General features: G+C 41.4%; 1 protein-coding gene across 2 annotated transcripts in view; it reads left to right on the plus strand.

Moving 5' to 3' along the window:
- The window catches only part of MAML2 (mastermind like transcriptional coactivator 2), a 285997-nt gene that overhangs the window by 157836 nt on the left and 107124 nt on the right, over positions 1–21037 (plus strand). The gene's annotated exons all lie outside the window — the stretch shown is intronic.

The raw sequence follows: 21037 nt of genomic DNA on the forward strand, positions 1-21037 counted from the left end.
TTTTCATCTAAAACAAAGGGACAAAAAGAACATTTTATTTCATAGGGGTTTTTCTTGGTAAGCCAAAAGTGAAGTGGAGTTGTATTTGTGCAGCTTGTTTACAAGTCTGTCTACTCAGTTTTTGCCAAATAATTAAAAAATCAAATTAGATTTATCAATTATGTTGAATACCCCTACTTCTATTTAATTACATTACCATTAGAGGTTCTGGGTCCGATTTTTTTAAATTATTAAGCCCTCAATTGCATTCATGAAATAGTCATGCAGTTCTGTGTATAATTGACATACAATTATGTTAATTGCATGTACAGCAATTACACGTACAAATGATCAACTCTGATCATTTACATGGATAGTTATATTATGGTTTAGCAGTCAGTGTAGGTATGCACTCATAGCAGGTGTATAATTTTGTCTCTAAGCATTTTGAGAGCCAGACCAAATCTATGTACATTTCCACTAACAATTTTTTTCTTTAAAAGAACTGTGGCAAATAGTTAATAACAGAGGCTTCTGTGAACAAAAATTCTATCGCAGACTTTGCATTTAGTCAGTATCTGTCAGTACCATACGGTAAGATGCCTGAACTCATGGAAATTTGAGCACATTGATGATTGTTGTAGCTGAACTTCTACTAAATTCCCTAATGGCTGCATTTTAAACACAGAATAGGAGAAAAATAATGGTGAGAACTAGTTAAATGTGCTTTCAGAACATGCTTCAGTTACAGGAATTTTTGCAAAAAACACAACTACATGAATTCTAGTTAGATACATGTAAATGACTTTACATCCTCTTGCACGAAAGGAAAATAAAAAACCCCAAGGAAAATAAATAATGCCCCCATATTCAAGCTATTCAGTAGCATTCCTCTCTTCTAAGAGGTTTTCAATAACATGGTTTGCACCCTGAGTGAAAGGTCAGCTTTCAGAAGAGGTATCAAGTTATTTGCAGGAAGTGAAGCAGAAAGTGGGCTTTCAGAATTATTTAGATGCTCACAGTTTTTCAGGGAGAAATGGATTGTGCTTCTTGTTGGCAGAAAACTGGAAGCCTGTCTTGATGTGCAACAAACTTTGAAAATCCACAGAATCTAATATATGGAAAAATATATGGAAATTATAATGCTTTTATTACCTCTATGAATGCCAAAAGTGGAATATAAACAATTCCTATAATTCAGTATATAAATCAAGGGTAACAAGTTGCCAGGTAACTTGTTCTACTGGCACAGAATGATTACTATATATAACAAACCAAATATGAACACAATGTGTGTGTGTGTGTATGTGTGTGTGTATGTGCCCCCTGATACTCCCCACTGTCCTGGATTTCCCTAAAATAATTACAGTCACCCTAGTCCTATACCAATGTAGCTTTCTTAAGTCTAGGGTAGAATTACCCTGGGGAAAGTCAGGCCTAAGTTACAGCAGTGTACGTGTTGTGTTCTCACAACTGTGCAAGGATAGCCATTTTCTCAAAGCAAACAAACTACCAGTAGATCTGCTACCCTGCTACCTATAAGAACAGCTCTACCTAGATAGCTGATTAGCTCTTGGATCCAGATCCTGGTTTACACTGCTGTACACATGTTATGTGTGCAGGCCCTAATAAGAAGCAGACTTTGCCACACTTACCATAATACCATTGATTTCAGTGGGATTATTTGCAGCATGAATATGAAGGACCAGAATTTGACTCCAATGGATTTTAAAAAAGCAAGGGAATACTTATTAAAGTTTTAGAGATATGGTTTTATTTGCTAAGGGCAAACACCATCCAAAGGTCAAATAAGGAGAACATGGTAAATGGAAGTCATTATTAAATGCAGTTTAGGAAATAGTCACCTCTCCTTTCTCATCTGTTTATCTAGTGCCAGTCTCTGTAACATCTAGGAACTAATAAGAGTTCCAAATGTCAAACTTGAAAAGAGCTGGGATACAAAAACAGGTAAATTAAATATTTAAAAGGTCCATATATATCAAATAAGGAATATATTAATCAAAACAGAATGAAAGCTTTTTTCTTGGCAGAAGTTGCTGCGTCTGAAAATTTGCTGGAGAGGTAGAGGAGTCTTCCAGAGAAGTATACAGCCTAACACCAGACCAATAGCTCACTTTACAAACAGTGTGGACAAGTGATGATGAGAGGAGGGGGGTTATGTTAAATGCTATTCATAATAAATAAGGAGGAAAAACAACAGCAGTGTTTTAAGCTTGTCAAGAGGAACCCAGAGAATATAGAGGGTGAAAAAATAAAACAAGGGAGGCATTAGTATGAAAGCCAAGAAAAGGTCCTATGAACCCACACTTAGAACCAACTGCTACTGTTGTGAGTAGGCCCTCTGGGCTTGATTCTCCTTTCATTAGTGTCAATAAGGAGCGCCTCCATTTTTAAGTCCTCAGTCTATATTTTTAAAAGCGTGGCATGGAAATTCTACCAGAGTTTTGGTTTTGAAAGCTGCAGACTGTTCTGTTCTCATCAAAAATGTCAACGCAAAGCATTGCACTTATGTCACAACAAAACCTTTCCTTTTATTTCATTTGACACATTTCAAGGAAAAAATGCCCTCTGCCAATCAAAACACATACCGAGCACCATGTGACAGACTCCACTGAAGTTCAGATAGAAATGCTAAATTGAAGTGACACACAAGACCAAACAGAAAGTGAAAAACTTGATTAAAATGGGAGACTTGGAAATAAATGAAAAAAACCACTCAGCTTGATTTTGAGGCATTATGAAAATGTTTATTGACAATTGACATAATTTTCCAATTTTTTAAAAAATTTTTGTTAAATGATATTTGCTTTTCTCAGAAAAAGCAAAAATAAAATTGGCAAATTTTCTTTGACCAGCAACAGAATTGAATTGGTAAGAGAACTGTTGATTCTTACTCATCTCAGATCTTGTATACTTAAACTGCTCTTGGACTACAGAGGCTGGAAACACTAAACAATATGAGGGTTTGTACTTCCTTGTGCATATCATTGCATGACCTCTACAATAGACTCAATTTACCAAGACTCTCTTAACAAAGGCAGTGACTTTTGTTTACTACATTGTATAAATGTATTCAGAGTTTGGCACCAGCACATATTACATTCCCTTTTCTTTGCATGCAGCTATGTCTTTTGCTTAAAGCAATTAGAACAGAAGCTGATTGTGATAGATAATTTTTGGGTTTTATCCCAAAAGAGCAGGAATGAACTGCTTGTGCCACTGGCATAGCCACCTATATTGAATAACTTCATAGTTAATTGTATTCCCTTATCATAAAAAAAAAAAAGTGTCAGGGTAAATGAATGAAGGTTATGGGTGTGTTGGCTCCTTTTCATTGCGTCTTGCATTCTGCTGTTGTGGTGTATTGACGTAGGCTGTCATAAGATAATATAACTATGAGCGTTCTGGACAAGAGGCCCCTGGGGACTGTAAGCAGCATTTCAACTCATATATTGTCAATTGCCATTATTTAATATGCGTTCAGGTGGGCAATTTGAGCTAAATTGGTTTGCCTTTCCCTCTTAAATGACTCGGGAATGAGTTGTTTGCCTCTGGAGAGATTGTAGAAATAGCGTTTTGGGGTTCCATGGTTTGTCTCTGAAGGTCAAATGCACCCTGATTTCTAGACCAAATGTCTTTTTTTTGTGGCTTCAGGTCCTGAAAACTCAACTGTGGTTCATTGAGCCAACTGTGCTCTTTTTCTTGTTCGTTATCCCTGGTGATAAAGGGATCTGCATGTGAAATACATCCTTGAGCTACTTATTTGCAAACCCACTGTCCTCGGTAACGATGTAACCCTACTCACTTTATACAGCTATAGGTGGTAAGAACATATTAAAGACTACTGTTGGCAGGACATAAAATGCAATAGACTCTAACTCTCTTTTTCTTTGTGCTGGTTCCTGAACTAACACGACTGGGGGGGAGGCACGGGGGGAAGGAAACTAAAGGCCCTTTCTTTCTCCTACTACTCTCACTAGTTATAGCTTGGAATACACACGGAGAACAGGCTGTCCCACTCCCGTGGATGGTATGGTTCTGCTTTTACTTTCTCTTGCTTCTTTCAGTAAGGCATGTTCTAAGGTGAAATGTTCATTCAACAAAACAATCTCTCTCCAAATCGCATGGCTCAAAGGAACTAATCCTGTCCTCAGCAATCCTGTTTGTTCAGCTGCAAGGCTGGTGCAAGCAATAGCTCCCACATCAGATACCGATGTGGGTCCTAAGAAAGAAGAGCCCCAGTGAGCTCAAGCAAGTTTCAAGTAAATGAACTGTGGAACAACATAGTGTGTGTTTTTGGCCTCCTAAAATGGAACATAGTCCTTAGAAAATGGGCATGCTGTGCAACGCTCTGACATTTCCAAGTGAAACAATAGGGCCACTAAAATGGAAAGTCTGCAGGAACAGCGGACAAGGAAAGGAAGTTTAGGTTGAACAAAGGTTTTGTTCATTTTTACAGCCCCTAGAGGAAGACCAATACTATACAGAAGCTGTTAATGATGGGCTGGATTGGAAGGCAGAAATCTGTGCCAAGATCTAAATGTGTTTTTACTCTGAACTCCTCTCCATCTGTCTAGTTACCCAGCAGAACTTCCAGCTGATGTGAACCCTGCAGGACTGGCCAAAAGAAAGTGCATTTTCCTTCATTTACACTGCTTTTCTCCCCCTGATAAATCCAGTTAACTTGCACTAAGCAGCATATCATTTGATATTGCCTGAAAACTATCTCCTTTACTGAAAACACACAAGGCCTAGCAAGTAACAGTGCTGTGTTGAGCAGCTTGCCCAGGTAACTATGGTAACTCTGCTTCTCAGTTAGGATTTGTCATGAGTGAAAACAGTATCAGTGTACGGTTGCTGCTTAATAAATAATCCAGCGGCAGAGGAGAATTCGGGCTCAGCAAGGCTGTGCTTCCTTCCAGCTAGGTACTGCAGATAACTGGAAAACGCAGCAGTGAAATTCAGCAAGACAGTTGGCAGCATTTCCTTTACACAACTGTTTTTCCAGGATGTTAACAAATCACTCGCACCCCACAAGTCTGCTGAGTTGTAAGAAACCCACCAAGAAACTACACAGGTCTTTCTTGGTTTCCAGGCAGGTAAATGAAGAGCTAGAGCTTAGCTCACTTTGCTAGTCATCCTTCGCTCATTCCATAAATCATAGATAAATATATGCCATCATTTTTAGTCTAGTGTGACAAAATCTGAAATTGCCTTCTATTGGGCTGAGGTGGAAAAAAAAGGAGAAAATGGGTGTATCTACATGACATGCTTTACTGTGCAGTAGAGCTAATTACTGTGTAGCAAGCATCACCTTCTGCACATGCTGGCCCTTACTGCACAGTCATTTCATTTACTCAGCAGTTAATTTGCTACCTGGAAATGCGAGTAGCAAATTAACTGCTGAGTAATTACTGCGCAGTATGGCATGAGTAGATGGCCAATTGGGACAGCTCCCAGTCAGCTCCCAGACAGCTCCCAGTCAGCTGTCTGCCGCTGGGGCCGGCTTCACTACTGGAGCCTGAGCTGGGACAATGTCCTCCTGCCCTGGCAGCAGGGAGCTCCCAGCCTCCACTCTGCAATCGCGGAGCCGGGGCTGGGAGCAATCTCGCAGTCTCTGCTCCACAACCGCAGCGTTGGGGCTGGGAGCTCCCTGCATGGGGAGAGTTCCCTGCCCCTGACTGGGCCAGTTCCTGCCCAGCCAGGGGCTAGCCACCCCACTGAAAGATCATAGAAAATTAGGGTTGGAAGAGACCTGTGGAGAACCTCAAAGCAGGACCATCTCCAAGTGCATCATCCCAGCCAAAGCTTTGTCTAGCCCAGTCTTGATACCTCTAAGGAGAGAGATTCCACCACTTCTCTGGGTAACCTGCTCGTTATTACTGCACAATAGTATAGCAGCACGCAAACTGTGACATGACGCTACTGCGCAGTAGTAATAAGCTACTGCACAGTTAGCATTGCCCAGAAGCTGTGCAGTAACAACTGCGCAGTCAGCATCTCATGTAGATGCAGTCAGTGACATCTCCTTTATGCAGTTGGTTCAATTGAAAATATCACACAAATATCCTTATCTTTAAGATGTTTATATATTCTCTGGAATTACATGGCTGGAGATACCCTGCCTAGCGCTGTCGTAAGTTAAGGAGCTTGGTGGTCATAAAACAAAATACCGTGATGCCTGGTGTTGGGGAATAAATAATTTATTATATTTTTTCTTTTCGTTTTCTCAATGTATAAACTTTACCAGCAACATTACATCAGAATTTAAGACCTATTCTTGATGACTAAGAGCCATTTTGAATGGAAGTCAGACAGACTGGGCTAAATCCTTCTTTCAGGCACCGAGTCAGGAACATCTGAATACGTGTCTGACTCTAGCTACTTGGGGCTTCATTTGGTGCCCACAGAATTGCCTGCAGGTTTTTCACTTGACTTCAGGGGCAGTTAGCTTTGGGCATTGAGTGGTCCCACCCACTGGGGACTTTTGCTTGAAGTTAGGCAAATGCTTAACTACGTGGCTGAAGTGGGACCTCGGTGTAACTGCATTAAGATCAGTGAGGGGTGACAGAACTAAACTAGATTTTGTCCTCTTGTCACAGCTGGTCAAAATATTTGGCATGCTTTAAATTTTAACAAAGCATTTTTGTATTGCTGTTGTTCCCCCAGCCAGCTGGGATAAAATGTTTTTGAAACTCTGAAATGTTGGTGAATTTTCAGGAAAAAGAAGTGTGCCAGAAGTTCTCATTATTTTCCAATCAGGTTTACCTGCAGCGTTTCAAATAAGTTATCTTGGATGTAGAAGAACTGAGGTAGGGTATAGACCAGGTTCTTTCTATAAAGCTCATCCAAAATTTTCCTAAGTTCCTTTCACCCCCTGCTTCCAAGCCATGAAGGGATTCAACACTCAAAGCCTACCGATCTTAAGAGAAAAGTTGGGGGCCATCTTTCACAAAGGTGGGCTCCCTACACTACACTACACCTCCATGAAAGCACTCTCCTTGCTGCCTGCTTCCACCAGTATTAACAAAGTAGGAGAATCCCTCTGTGGTGGAGGGGAAAACTGCACTTCCTCACTAGGTCCCCCTCCTTTAGCACATACGTATATAACCCCAAGAAGCTATGATGGAGTTTGAAGAATAATCCTCTCTCCTCTGTATAATTTCCGTGGACTATTCATTTTTTCCAGTATTGTGTTTGTTGGGAAGTGCATCCTAGGGTGACCATATGTCCCGGTTTGGCTGGAGCAGTCCTAGATTTCATAGGCTGGTCCCAGCCAAACTGGGAAAATTAAAACAGAACTTCCAGAATCGCGGGGACGCAGGGCACAGTCTGGTGGGGAGGCATAACGACATGGTACGCCATGCCGCTCCACCTCCCCACTCGACTGTGCCATGCGCCCCTTCCCACCTGTCTCTTCCTGTAGCAGTGACGCTAACTTGGGGGGAGGAGTGTCCCTGATGTCCTGAATTTCCTTATGGTCACCCTATACCATCCCCATGTAATGGGTGGGGAACTATAGCACAAAGAGGTGAGGGGCCAACAGTGTAGTTTTCAGGCATCTTAGGATGCAGGTAGGCATAAGGATTTCAAAAAGCCCGGGCACCTTCACATTTTGGAAAATCTAACTAGGCACATATTTTTATGTTCCTTAATACTTTTGAAAGACTGGCCTAAGTTTAAGGGCAAAGGCTGTCCTTCTGTTCTGTGTTTATGCAGTGCCTGGTACAAGGGAGTCCTGTATATTTATGACTCCTAGATAATATTACCAAGAATCTCCTAGGTACTATCATAACAGCAACAATAATAATAGTAATAATTTCTGTGCTGGAAGGAGGTTTGTGCTCACAGTGTGTTTGATTCCTTAGCAGACATTTATCAGAGAAGAGATTTTTGTATACTAGTAATAATAGTAATGATAATGATGATATGAGGCTATCATCCTGGAATTTGCAAGGGACCTCCTTCAGTTTAACTTTCAACCCTACAGCTCATGGAAGAAGCTCAGCTTCTTCATTAGTTATTAAAAACCACAAGTAATAGACTGTTCTTCCTGCTTTCATTATTATTAGTTTTTGTGCTACCTGCAGAAATGATTCTCTAAAAGGTTCTCTTTCCCATACACTCTACAGAAATCTCTCACTGTCGGGCATAGAATTACACTGGTTTCTCCCGAAGAGACCAGTCATATGTTCTTGAAGTCTATGGAAAGGCTGTTGTGCGCTTCAGTGTACCTTGGATCAGGCCTCGAATACTCAAGAGAAAGCATGTCCAGCTTGTTAGCAGATTTAACTTACAACAATTGCCTTATTAAACCTCAAGTAAATTAAATGAGCACTTAAAACACCTCATTTAATGTGTTATTGACTAAGGTAATTAAATTGAAATACCAAATTAATTATATCAGAATATGAAATATTCTGTGAAGTGCCTTATGCATAAAATGTAGTATGTAGCTTCAGCTGGTTTGAAATAATTGTAAAAAAGAAAGATTTGTGTATATTTATGCTTGTATGTACACAGCATATAAAAAACATGCAGGCACACACACACATATATTTTAAGCCTTCTGTCTGAAATTCCTGTTTGAAGCTGGCATAGCTGTAGGTTTAATTCAGCCACCATCTTTCCAAGATAAACTCTCACATTCAAACATCTAAATCAGGAGGATTAGAAACGTCCCATTTTGCTTTTTTTATTAAGAAGTGAACATTTATGATAAGGTGCCTGTAGTTAAAAGCAATTTAAGACTCAAACCCCACTGAATATTGACACTGAATGCTTAGTAAAACAGAGAACACCTTTTTTCTCTCTGTTGGGTTGGGCTGAACTGTCAGATCTTTGCCTGATGCTTTAACCACAGCCATCCTAATGCAGAAGTTTACCTTTAATTAAAGCATTTAAGTATTATGCTTTTTAGACTGTGAATCTGTCTGCCTCATTTTTAATAACCTCTGAAACGTGATATCAGTAGAGAAGCAGCTAAATTATGCATTTTGGCCAAATGTCACAGTAATAAATCTTCACATCTTTGCTTAAAGCAAATCTTTTGTTGATGCCTTCTATCCTCCTTTCCCCCAAAACGGGACATTTTTTTTACGGGTGTCCAACTCAGAGAGGACAAGCACAAGACTAACTCATTCTGCCGTAGTCTGAGGGACAAAACAGAGACATGACTAATGACTAGTCTTGTGCCAGTTCTTCACATGGAGATAAATTTACCCCCTGCAGAATATGAAAACACAGCCTTGCAATAGCGGGGCTTAGAGGACAAAAGGGCAAGTGGATTAAATCTAATGCACCTTGTTGAGTTCAGTAACTATTTTTATCAATTCACTACATTGTCTCATGGGTTGATGTCACTATATGAGTTGGCAATATTTCTTCTTGAGTTTGGACTTAGCTGGATTGTTGCACTATGGGTGCAACTTCTGAACATGGGTGGAAATGTCCCATTGATGTTGCCCTTCAGGGTCTTGGACAGAATCCTCAAGGCACTATACTAATCAATACTACTTTAGCCTTGTTTCTCTGCATCCTGTCTGTTTTCATTTTTAAGGGTTGATATTTGGAGACAGTAGTAGTACTACTACTACTACTAATATGCATTTTGGTCAGAACGTCCCTTTTCCTAAAGAAATGTGCAGGCAGATGCTCTTATTTTTTAAAAGCAAATTCAAATGAATTTAAGCCTTTTCAGAAGATAAGAGGTTAGACACATTCCTACATTCTTGCCTGATGTCTAATATTTTTCCATGAACTAAGCACAACAAGAATGGATATATTGTGTACATTCAAAAACTATGCCATTTTTAAATTGACAGTGTGGATTTCAGCACTGCCCTTTTGTCTCTCTCTCTCTCTCTCTCTCTCCTCTGAGAGCACAGGGCTTTCAGCCTGCCAGATTTTGTTACTAATATCTTTGAAAACAGAGGGAGGGGAAAAGTCAGACTTTGTTAATTCACTCTCCCAACTACTCACTAGCACTATATCCTCAAGGATTTCTTTTTTGCTCTTCTCAGATGGTCAAGAGCTGTTGGTTTCCTGCCAGTTCCATTGTTTTAATTCAGTAAAAGGCTGTACCACCAGAGGCACTTCAGCAAGAAGCGAGGAGTCTAGTGCAGTGGACACCCAACAAAAATCCCTGATGGAATCTGCACATACAGTAAATGCCGGTTCATAATCCAGATCTCAGTCTTTAGGACTGATTTACAAAAGAGTGGGTCAGGTCTAGGTAGCTACATGAGACTCTACACCAGCTGAGAATCTAGCCTGTTGTTTCATTGGATTTAAACGTTGATTCATAGAGACACGTGTATTTGTGCAGATGGGTACTGGAATGTGTATAGGTCCCAGGGAATTGGAATTTCACGTATGCAGATTGGAAAGCACTTTCCCTGCTTTATTTTTTCTAAGTGCTCATGAAAGGTGTATGATTGACAGCCCCTAGAGACTTAAATCATCCATGTCTGCCAGAGCACCAACAACCCTGGAGATTGACTGCCCTTTCTCCTCCACAGCTCCAATTTGTTAACCTTTAGGGTCAAGCTACAAGGCCTATCTGTTTCCCAGGCTTTCCCTGAGGCTGTGGGTGGAATAGGGAGAATTCTGTGTACAAAGATTGTAAGATTTCATTTTTTCCCTAGAGATATGAATCTGTTCGAATTTGGATGGATATATTTATAAATTGCAGTATATCTACAGTCCTCGTATGTGCTCAGTAAAATAGCATTCACTGTGCATCAAACAAAACAGTGCCTAGCCTGGGTAATAGAAGAGCAAGCCTTAACCACTCTGCCCTGACAACCTGCCTTTCAGGAGGGCCACTTGGAAAGTGAGACAACATTTTCATTTCAGAATCCATTCTGTTGTTGATTGAGAGTGCCCAGTTAGTGCCAATAATTATGCAGTCATTTTTCCATCAGGAATCTAACTGAGATCAATTAGTCACTTCATATATAACAGATTGCTGCACAAGCCTTCACAAGCCATCATAATGCTTTCTGGTCACTACTGACCAAAGGCAAGTGACCTACACATAGAAGGTCTTATATTAGTGCTTAATATTATAAATGACTCATTAAGCTAAGCTTTTCCAGAATAAAAAATTGTAGCTGGCCTCCATATTTCAGCATCTAAATAAGTGGCCCAGTTATTGAAGATGCAGAGCTCCTGTCGATGCCAGCCCAAATTTGGTGACTCAGTTCTGCTAAAAACAGAGCTATTATAAGGTGTCTGAACGTGTGTCTGTTATTTTTTCAGGAGAAATAGAGGGTGTTGCCTTGCCATTGAAACCTTGCAATGTAAGGAAAAGATCCCAAACCCAGTGAAATCTATCTAAAGGCTGTCATGGACTCCCGTAAGGTTTCAATTAAGCCTCAAAAAAGACATCAGCTCCCTCAGGAGTCCTCTCCATCTCATTCAACATCTGTTGACTTGGTCAACACTTGGATTATCTGTCATTTAAAAGCTGCTAATATGATGGTGTCCCTTAAGGGAACAGCATAACAAGAAAAAAGGACATCTCACATAGATAAGTTGACACTTACACCTTTATTTTCCTCCCTCCTGCTGCCTTCAATTTGAAAGAGAGCAAACTTCATAAATTTGCTGAATTCCTGTCAATACCCAGAAGGATTTTGTTTCTCGGTTACCTACCATCCCATGACATACTGATATGTGTGTTTCTATAAGAAGTTTCTTCTGAAAACTCTCAAGTAAGAACCTTGTGATATGCTAGTTGCCACAGTAACACTTCTTTGTGAATTACACAGTAAATGGACATATAAAAAAATAATTTTATTTTTGCTATGCTGCATCCAATGGAGCTTGAATTGGGGAGGTACAACTGTGAGAACAATTTTCTTTACATGACTTGTCAGGACTGTTTCTATATGCTCTAACTCCACATACCAGTGCTGATTCAATATAGCAGCTCAGCAGTGCCATTGCTTTCCATGTTGGCTGCTATCACAACATAGCATAGTATGATATTCTACATAAATGATGCAGTAACCGGGATCTTAATTAGCTGTATGCAAGGTATCCCTTAAAATCCCCAACTGACTCATTTTAACTGCACAGCTAGTTGAGGATATAGTATTCCCTGTTGCTGTCATCATACATATTTCTCATCTCCTATCAAAAAATATAAGAGCACTCATGCCACAGTATAGTAAGTGAGAAACAACACACCACAGCCTAAGCAATAACTCACCAGAGAGATTTTCATCTTGAATGGTAAAATACAGGTATAGCAATTTACACAGACATGAATCCAGGTTTGCCGTGGAAGGAAGGCTGGTCTCTCATGGTTCTTTCTTCTTTCACTCCTCCCTTACATCAAGCCAGATTTTATCATCTATGTTTTCTACCCATAGTCTTAAGCAGGGCTAGAGAGTATGTAGTAAAATAGGAGCCCCAGTAGTTACACTGCAGTTCCTGCTCATTTTTGGTCCATAAAGTCTTCCCATGCTCAAAATACCATTTTTAAAGTCAGTGAAAATTTGGTATGTACAAGGACTTCTGTCCTGAGCCTGGTGAATGGATACAGTACTTTTTACACCCTGCTGTTTTGTTTCCTTCTCCAAGTGTCAGAGGTCTTATGGCATCCAGCCTTTTGCTAGATGTTGTGTGCTATCAAGACTTTTACGTCTCAGATACGAAAGGTCAGTAAAATCCAAAAAAAGACGTAGTCTTTGCCTCCTTCAAAACCCTATCTGTTCATTTGTTGTATCTGTTTGTACCAACATCTTTCACTCCTCGTCTTCCCTTCCATTGTCATCTTTCATCTTCTCTTTAAACATCATCCTGTAACCTTTCCAGTACCTGAAGCTTTTGACCTCACAAATGCCCTTTCCTTACCCTTGATTACTTCTACTTCTTTGTGTCTCCACACTGACCTTTTCCTGTTCCTAGAATATTTGTTGCTAGGTGGCATGAATAACCTTTGATCAGATGCAGCAGTTACATGTCTCTGAATAGTTTCAATTCCCTGTCTATGTCCATTTCCTTATTATTTTATCCTTTTAAATTTAAAGTAAAATATCATCAAGCTAATGAAAGGAAGACCAAAAGGTGGAAAATACACTAAAAGAGAACATGTGTAAGTTGAAATCCAGTAGAAGGTGATAAGGTCCTCAGTTTCCATTGTACTCTGTGTGAGGGGATGGAATGAGCAAGAACTAAATAACCTAACATAAAGGCCCTATTGGCTCAATTTATTATTTATTTGTATTTACAATGAATTATTGTTGTTGTATTAATTGTTATTACAGTCATGCCTTGTAGGCCCTGTTCAGAAATCACCACTGAATAACAAAATCTTTAGGTATTGGTAGGGGTCTACTGAACTTGAGGCGGATGCCAGCCAATTTTGCATGCAAATTGCAGGGCCAGCAGCCGTTTTCATTGGCCAAGTACAGCAGGCCCCCTTCATGCCTCCGATTGGTCGAAGGGTCCTGTTGGCCCCACCCCTTGCTGCTGATTGGTTTCAAGAGAGCTATCATGCCCCCACCCCTCATTGCTGATTGGTGGAGAGGAGTGGGGCTGTATGACAGACAGCTTTCACAGCCAATCAGCAGTGAGGGGTGGGGCAGCAGCCATATTGCCATCCCAGCAGACCCATTCCTCCTCACTCCCACCCCTGGTGGGCTGCGCAGCCACACTGCAGTGGCGACAAGGACTGCTGGCTCCAGCATTTTATTTTCGATAAGTTTATTTTTTTAGTGAGCCCACCAAAAGCACAGAGCCTGAGCTTTTTGTGGAGCCCTTGTTTTTTCATGGATCCCACCCAAAATCAGTTTCCACAAAAATTAGGAAATCATGATTTCAGTAGGTCCTTAGATAGCAGGAGTAAATTTATACAAGGAAACAGTCTGGGAGCTCTACTTTTGACAGCTTTGACACTGTCTTCTCCTAGACTTCTGAAGTAATAGGAATAAAGGAACGGCTATAAGATTCAGACCAGCAGTCTATCTAGTTCAGTGTGCAGGTACCACCACTGGCCAGCGCTACAAGTTTAAGGGAAAGAGGCAAGAACCACCACAGGTAGATATGGATTAATCTGATCACCATGAAAATCTTAATGTAATCCCTTTTAGTCAGAGATTAGTTTAGGCCTCGAGGTTTCTTGCTTCTTCCATTTACATTTTTGTGAACATTAACTACTATAACTCTGCATCTTCTAGTTGATCATACAAATGTCCAGTCCCTCTTTGAACATTATGGCCATCTTTCACTTTCATTCATTGATCCCCTGGCGCTTATTCCGAAACTCCCAATCTCTTAGACAGAAACTCCCAATCTTCTTCCCTAGAACATTCATTATTTTATACACTCTTATCATTCCCTGTCTTATTTGCCTCCTTTCTGATGCAAACATTTTCAAACTCTGTTCTTGTGAGAATTTCCCATGTCCTTAACTCACTTATAGTTCCTTATCTGACAATCCTCTAATTCTTTTTGACTTTTTTGCCCGGGGAGGCCGAACTCCCATTCAAGGGCATTTTGTGTGAATTGGCACTCGAGCATCATGTGCTAAGTTTTCGAAAATGAGTACTTGGTACCACCACTAACTAATGCCATGGTTATGTCCTGAATGTGAATGCTGGAGAGGGTAAGTGCCAGTACAGGTGCAGTTAAGCTATCAAATAAGTGACTGTAACTCCACATGACTTTCCTGCAAGTTGTGCTCTCTGATACCAAGTCTAGGTTTGGTCCTATTCTCAGTTGTACATTGGAGTTCTTAGTGGAGGTCTGTAGCCCTTCCATCTAAAAATAAGCAGTTTTTTCTTATGAGATAAAGCAGTGAAAGAAGAAATGCTTGTTGTTGTCTAGTGGACTTTGCTTGATCCTAGCAATATGACTAGGTAATATGCTGAAGGGTTGTTCAACTCTAAGAGTGATGACTGTCTGCTGTGAACTGTAACTTACCTTTGACCGCAGGAAACCAGGTGGCATGACTTCCTTATCTGTTGTGTGTTGACTTGCAGGAAATGTGAGTGGTCCATACTTTTGATGTTGGCTGGATATTTGCTGTCTCCCTCTGTTGCCTAAACTTCCAAGACTTGGTTAGTGTTGTGTAGTGCAGTGTAGTGGTGCGTAGGCACGTAATGAAAAGTCACATGTGGGTGTGCATCTGTGTGCTATAATCAAACTGCAAAGGCTCCCACAAAATCAATCTTGCAGGCATGATCAATTGAAAACAATTATCAAACAGTGTGTTCAGTAATCTTCCTTAGTTTAAATCTGTTATGTGTATTGGTATCTAAAAGGCAAATCAAATAACAGCCATCACATTCTGAAGGATTAGGAGCTTCCTGTGCAAGACTATATGTGTTTTTAATACTTTAAGCTGATTTACAAAAATGGTAAATAATGCGTAGAGTGGTGTTGGATGACCTCATTTACATGCCTGATCATTCTGTCAACATTTATAATGCATTTGATATTTCCTTCTCATCAGGGTAGGTTCGGTTAAGTAGTTACCTTTCCCAGAGCTCAGGTTGCATGCTCTGGATGTCATGGTAATAAATGTTGACATTAATTTCTGCAGGTTTTACAAACAGTGATTGTTAATTTATTCGTGGTTGAAAGGGATCTAAGAAAAAAAGGAAGATAGTTCTTGAGAAGACAAATGCCCAGCTGATAGCATAAGGAATAGAGAAATCTTTCATGCCTATTTATTTTGCACAGAGTAATGAATGCTACATTTTGACCTAGTTAAATGTACACTGTTTCTCTGTGTCCCTATTCTCTTCAAACACTATGGGTTAGACATAACATTTTATAATCGATCAGCTGTAGAAACTGCATAAAAGATATAATTATTATGTTTCAGCAACTTGGACCAAAGCCATGATGATATATTTCTAGGTGGTACTCTGTGAATAATGTCGATGCATTTTTAGGTTGGTAAATTCAATTAGCAAGATACAGTGTTTTTTCATAAGGGAAGGAAATTGAGGAATCTTAATGCACTGAATATTATTCCAGCCTTGTTCCTCCCACAAATGAGACTTAAGTGGGTACTTGTCAGTTTGAGAATATCCTTATTTGTTACTATATTTTCTGATTTAGTAGTATTTATGACAGTAAACAGGGGAAAGGTCTTGTCTCTTTTCTTAATTATTTCTATTATTAATAATTTTAATAAAAGTAGTGGCTAGGGACCAAACAAGAATTGTGTTAGGCACTGTATGAACACAGAGCAGTGGGTAGTCCCTCTCCCAAAGGGTTTACAATTAAAATAGACAAGACAGACCTAAGGTAAGGGAAGGGCTATAACTAGGGTAGTTAACACGTGTGATTAACACATTAATTTGTTCTTGCGTTAATTTTTTTAACATGTTAATCATGTACGTGGTGTAGGAGCCCAAGCCAGGACTCTGCTCCGCCACCTCCGAGCAGCCCCGTGGGATAGCATTAGCACCACAGAGGACCACGGGGCAGCCCATGCGCAGGTTCTGGGCAGCTGCAGCAGAAGGGGAGGTGTGCACATAGACACAGACACACACGAACAGCCGCAGCATGTACACAGCCAGGAATGCAGCCTGGCTACATGTAGAGCAGGGCCCAGCAGGTGCAGGGGGAGAGCGAAGAGGTGGGCGGGGGCAGATTGAGGCCCTCTGCTCAGGGAGAGAGTGGGGCAGGGGCAGGTACTCAAGTGAATGGGGCCCTGGGGCCGGGGAAGATCATGGGATGGAGCTGCAGGAGTCTTGTCCAGGGGCATGGGGGTGGGAGGGCGTTGGTGCCACTCCCCACTGCTGAGCGCACTCCCGGGAAAGCATGGGGGCATGTGCCCCCTGGATTTATGTTCAGGGAAGAGGCAGGCTGCCCGGTGCAGGCTGGGGCTCTGTGCCTGCTGCCTTTGCCCTGGGAGCAACACCATGTTGTGCCTCCCACAGTTGGGGAGGCAGGAGACAAGCGGCCAGTGCATGGCTCCCATGGCAAAGGCAGCAGGAGACAGAGCCCTAGCCCACAGTGGGCAGCCCACCTCTTCCCCACACACAAATTGAGGGGGCATGTTCCCCCCATGCCTCCCTGGGGGTGTGCACAGCAGTGGGGAGCTGCCCCCACCACACCCTGGACAAGCCACCAATGGCTCCATCCTACAACCTGCCCTGGCCCCGGGGGCCCCATTCACCCCAGCACCTGCCCCTGCTCCTGCCCCACTTACTCCCTCACCATGGGGGCCTCGGTTTGCACCCCCCCCCGCTTCTTCCTTCTCCCTCCGGCCCACCCCCTCCACAGATTTACCAGCACGGTCATGTGGTGTGTGTGTGTCCATGTCTGCCGCTCACTCCCAAGCCACAGCTCCTCCAGCCCTCCTGCTGCCCCTCACTCCTGATGCACACTACACCTCATCCTGCCAGTGTGTGTGGTAACACTTTCCCCCCCCCCTGGGCTCCAACCCCCCCACACAGACCCCCAGACCCCCAGACCTTTACAAATCCCCCCCCACATAATTTTGTATAATTTTGAGATTTTCTGCACATAATTTTGAATTTTAAGCTGTACAGTTAAAATTGCGATTAATTGTGACTTTTTTTTTTAATTGCACAACTAATCGCGATCAAATTTTTTTCATCATTTGACAGCCCTAGCTACAACACATAAGCAGAGTGAACAATGTAATGACAGCAAGTGGCATGTTAGTTGTATGAGATTTTGGTGGCAGTTGGAGAGGAGTTAGTGAAATGAGGATCACCTAATAGAAGAAAAAGTGGAGGGAGAAGGGACTGGGCAAGGAAATGGGTTAAGAATGATAGCAAAGAAGAGATACTGGGTACGTCAACTCTGTAGTTATTGTAGTTACTGCTGTATTGTGCAGACATAGCTGACTTAGCTTTAAACTAGTTAGCTGAACCTCTGGTAGAAGTGTAGCCATCAGAATGGAGCTTGGTGCAGGCTAACCAGGCAACTAGTTACCATGCAGTAAGTTCGTTGCCAGCATGACTAGACTGCTATCAGTACTCAAGCCGGCTGGTATAACAGTGCCAGCTGTGCAGACCTAGCCTGCTGTGATAACCAGTAAGCATAAGGGCTGAGAAAGTCTAGTTGCAACTGTGGGAAGTTTTCTGAATGCCTGGCGACGCCTGCTTCAGCTGCTGCTTCTGCTGCTGCTTTTGCCATCGGGTTAATAAAACATAGTCATGTTGTGCTACTGGATGACAACCGGGCTCCTCTAATTCAAACCTCTATGAACAAATAAGGATTTCTAAGACAAGCCTCGCTCTCTAGATCGTACTTTCTGAGCGGCAAGTGCTGAAATTCTTATGATAATGGGAGTCATGTTCTTGCAGACCCTATCTTTTAAGCCACTTAGGGTAAAAGTTAAAATAAAAACAAAAGATTAAAAATATATTATATTGACTCTATTCTTCATGCTGCCAGTACAGACACCAGATGTACTGGTGCATGTGCTTTAATTAAAGCTCCCCTGCCACTCCTGGAGCATGGTGCAGTGGGGTAGTGATCTGGGACATGGCCACCAAGATACTATCTGAATATAAATAACAGTTGATATTCAGTGTGTTTTCCTCCTCTAAGATCAGCTGGCTTTTTAAAAAAAATTGACATACCTCTCCATAAACTTTCTTGTGAAAGTCCTATTTTAATATTCCCAGAATTTTACATATTGGTAATTTAGCAGTATGATTTAATTGTATGTAATTGCTAATCACCCTTCCTCCCCAGAATTATAAAAGATTTTTGCTTATGCCACAGACATAAACACAAGGGAAAATGGGAGAAGCAATGTAAAATCAAAGATGTTTGTATTAATGTCAAAATGTTGGAGGATGCAAGCACAATTCAGAAAATGACACTGAACTTTGCTTAGTTCTGTAAAGTTACTCCAGCCCTACAAAAATGAAGACTTTGGTCCTGTCCTTGGTACAGGACATCTAGCTCTACCACTGACCTGTACGTGACCAGTCATTTCAGTTTCAGTCTGTCAGGAATCTGAGGTGGTGATGTTTACCTGTGTAGATACTAGTTAGTTTAATGTATTTTTAAAATAGGTGATAGGTGCAGTGCTATATAGCAACAATACTATTATCGCATCAGGATACATTGGCCAAGAGCTTTGAAAGTGCGTGGTCACTTTAAGTAGTTCACAATGTTTCCAAATGTCAAGCACATGAAAAATTAACTGAGAGAGGCATAATTCCCAAGTAAAACACTTGCATGCAGAGGATACATTGTTATTTTCTGTTTAACACTTCTATCAACAACATTTCTAAAGGCAAACATGTTACTGGGTCGTGAATTCTCTTGACTGGGGACTCCCCAACTTCCCAAGAAGAAAAATGCGGGAACTCAAGAATGATTTCTTAGTGATTCAAAGTGATTGCTAGGATGATAGTGAAAGGAAATACATCAAACTGATTTTCTGCAGAGGAAAGTCCAGTGACTCACGTGTTAGAAACTCGCTCACCTAATTACAGTCATTGCACTTTGTAAATGACCACCAAAATCCCTTTCATGGGACTTTAGTGAGAGAACATATTGATCCTGTGTCCTGAATGAGCCCATTTCTACAGATGCATAGAGAATAGGCTGTGACACGTCTTCAGTTATGAAGTAAAAGGAATCAATAGTATAGATTGGGGGACTGCATTTCACTGTAATATCCTTGAGATGTGACATTCATGTTTTTATCTGGTAAGGAAATGACAGATTTTCCTAACTTTTCCAAGATACATTGGGGAAGGGGACGGGTCACACGGTGACCTATTGTTAAGGGTAGGTAAGGATAAGTGACTGCTACTACTAAGGGCTTGTCTACATATGGAGTTGTTTCTGATTGACTCACTGGTTAAACTAAGAAGAAGGCTGTACTCTTATTCCAGAAGAGGACTGGTTATACATAGACTTTCATAGATTTCATAGACATTAGGGCTGAAAGGGACCTCGGAAGATCATCGAGTCCAGTCCCCTGCCCGAAGGGCAGGAAGTCAGCTGAGGTCATAAGATCCCAGAAAGATAAGCATCCAATTTACTCTTGAAGGTGTTCAGTGTAGGTGCTTGAACCACCTCCAGTGGCAGGCTATTTCAGACCTTGGGGGCTCGGACAGTAAAGAAATTCTTTCTTATGTCCAGCCTGAATTGGTCTTGAAGTAGTTTGTAACTTTGACCTCGTCATCCCTTGAGGGGCTCTGGTGAACAAACGTTCCCCCAGATACTGATGGTCACCCCTGATAAACTTATAGGTTGCCATCAGATCACCCTTGAGCCTGCACTTTTCCAGGCTAAAGAGCCCCATAGCTCTCAGCCTCTCATCATAAGGTCTGTTTTCCTGACCTCTGATCATGTGCATGGCTCTTCTCTGGACTCTCTCAAGCTTCTCCACATCCTTTTTGAATTGTGGGGCGCAAAACTGGACGCAGTACTCCAGCTGCAGCCTCACCAAGCCGAATACAAGGGGAGAATGACGTCCTGGGATTTGCTTGAGAAGCATTTATGGATGCAAGCCAGCATTTTGCTCGCTTTACTAGCTGCAGCATCACATTGCAGGCTCATGTTCATCTTGTGGTCAATGATGGCCCCCAAGTCTCTTTCTTCTGTAGTACTAGCCAGCATAGCACTGCCAAACCTATAAGGATGCTGCAGGTTTTCCTCCCAAGGTGGAGAACCTTGCATTTTTCAGTGTTAATCAGACTTAATCAGGAATAACTCTGTGTATACAAAACCCCCAACTTTAGAAGTCAGAGATCACAGGCTATATACAACAGCCTTATCCCCTACTGTATGAGAAAGAGCGTGATACAGAAGTCATGATTTTAAGGCCTCATAAGCATGGATCTTGGTTTTCTCTGATTAAAAAAATCCCCGATTTTCAGTTGAAAAGTAACCCTAAATCCACATTTTTCCATTATTAAAATGAAACATTGTGTGTGTGTGTGTGTGTGTGTGTGTGTGTGTGTGTGTAATATTAGTGGTGTTTAATTTCAATCACAGAAAAATGTGGATTTGGGGTTATCTTTTTTTTAACCAAAAATTGGGAATTTTTTTAAATCAGAGAAAACCAGGA

This window comes from Alligator mississippiensis, chromosome 1 (genome assembly GCF_030867095.1).
Source record: "Alligator mississippiensis isolate rAllMis1 chromosome 1, rAllMis1, whole genome shotgun sequence".
In the NCBI taxonomy this organism is placed as follows: Eukaryota; Metazoa; Chordata; order Crocodylia; family Alligatoridae; genus Alligator; species Alligator mississippiensis.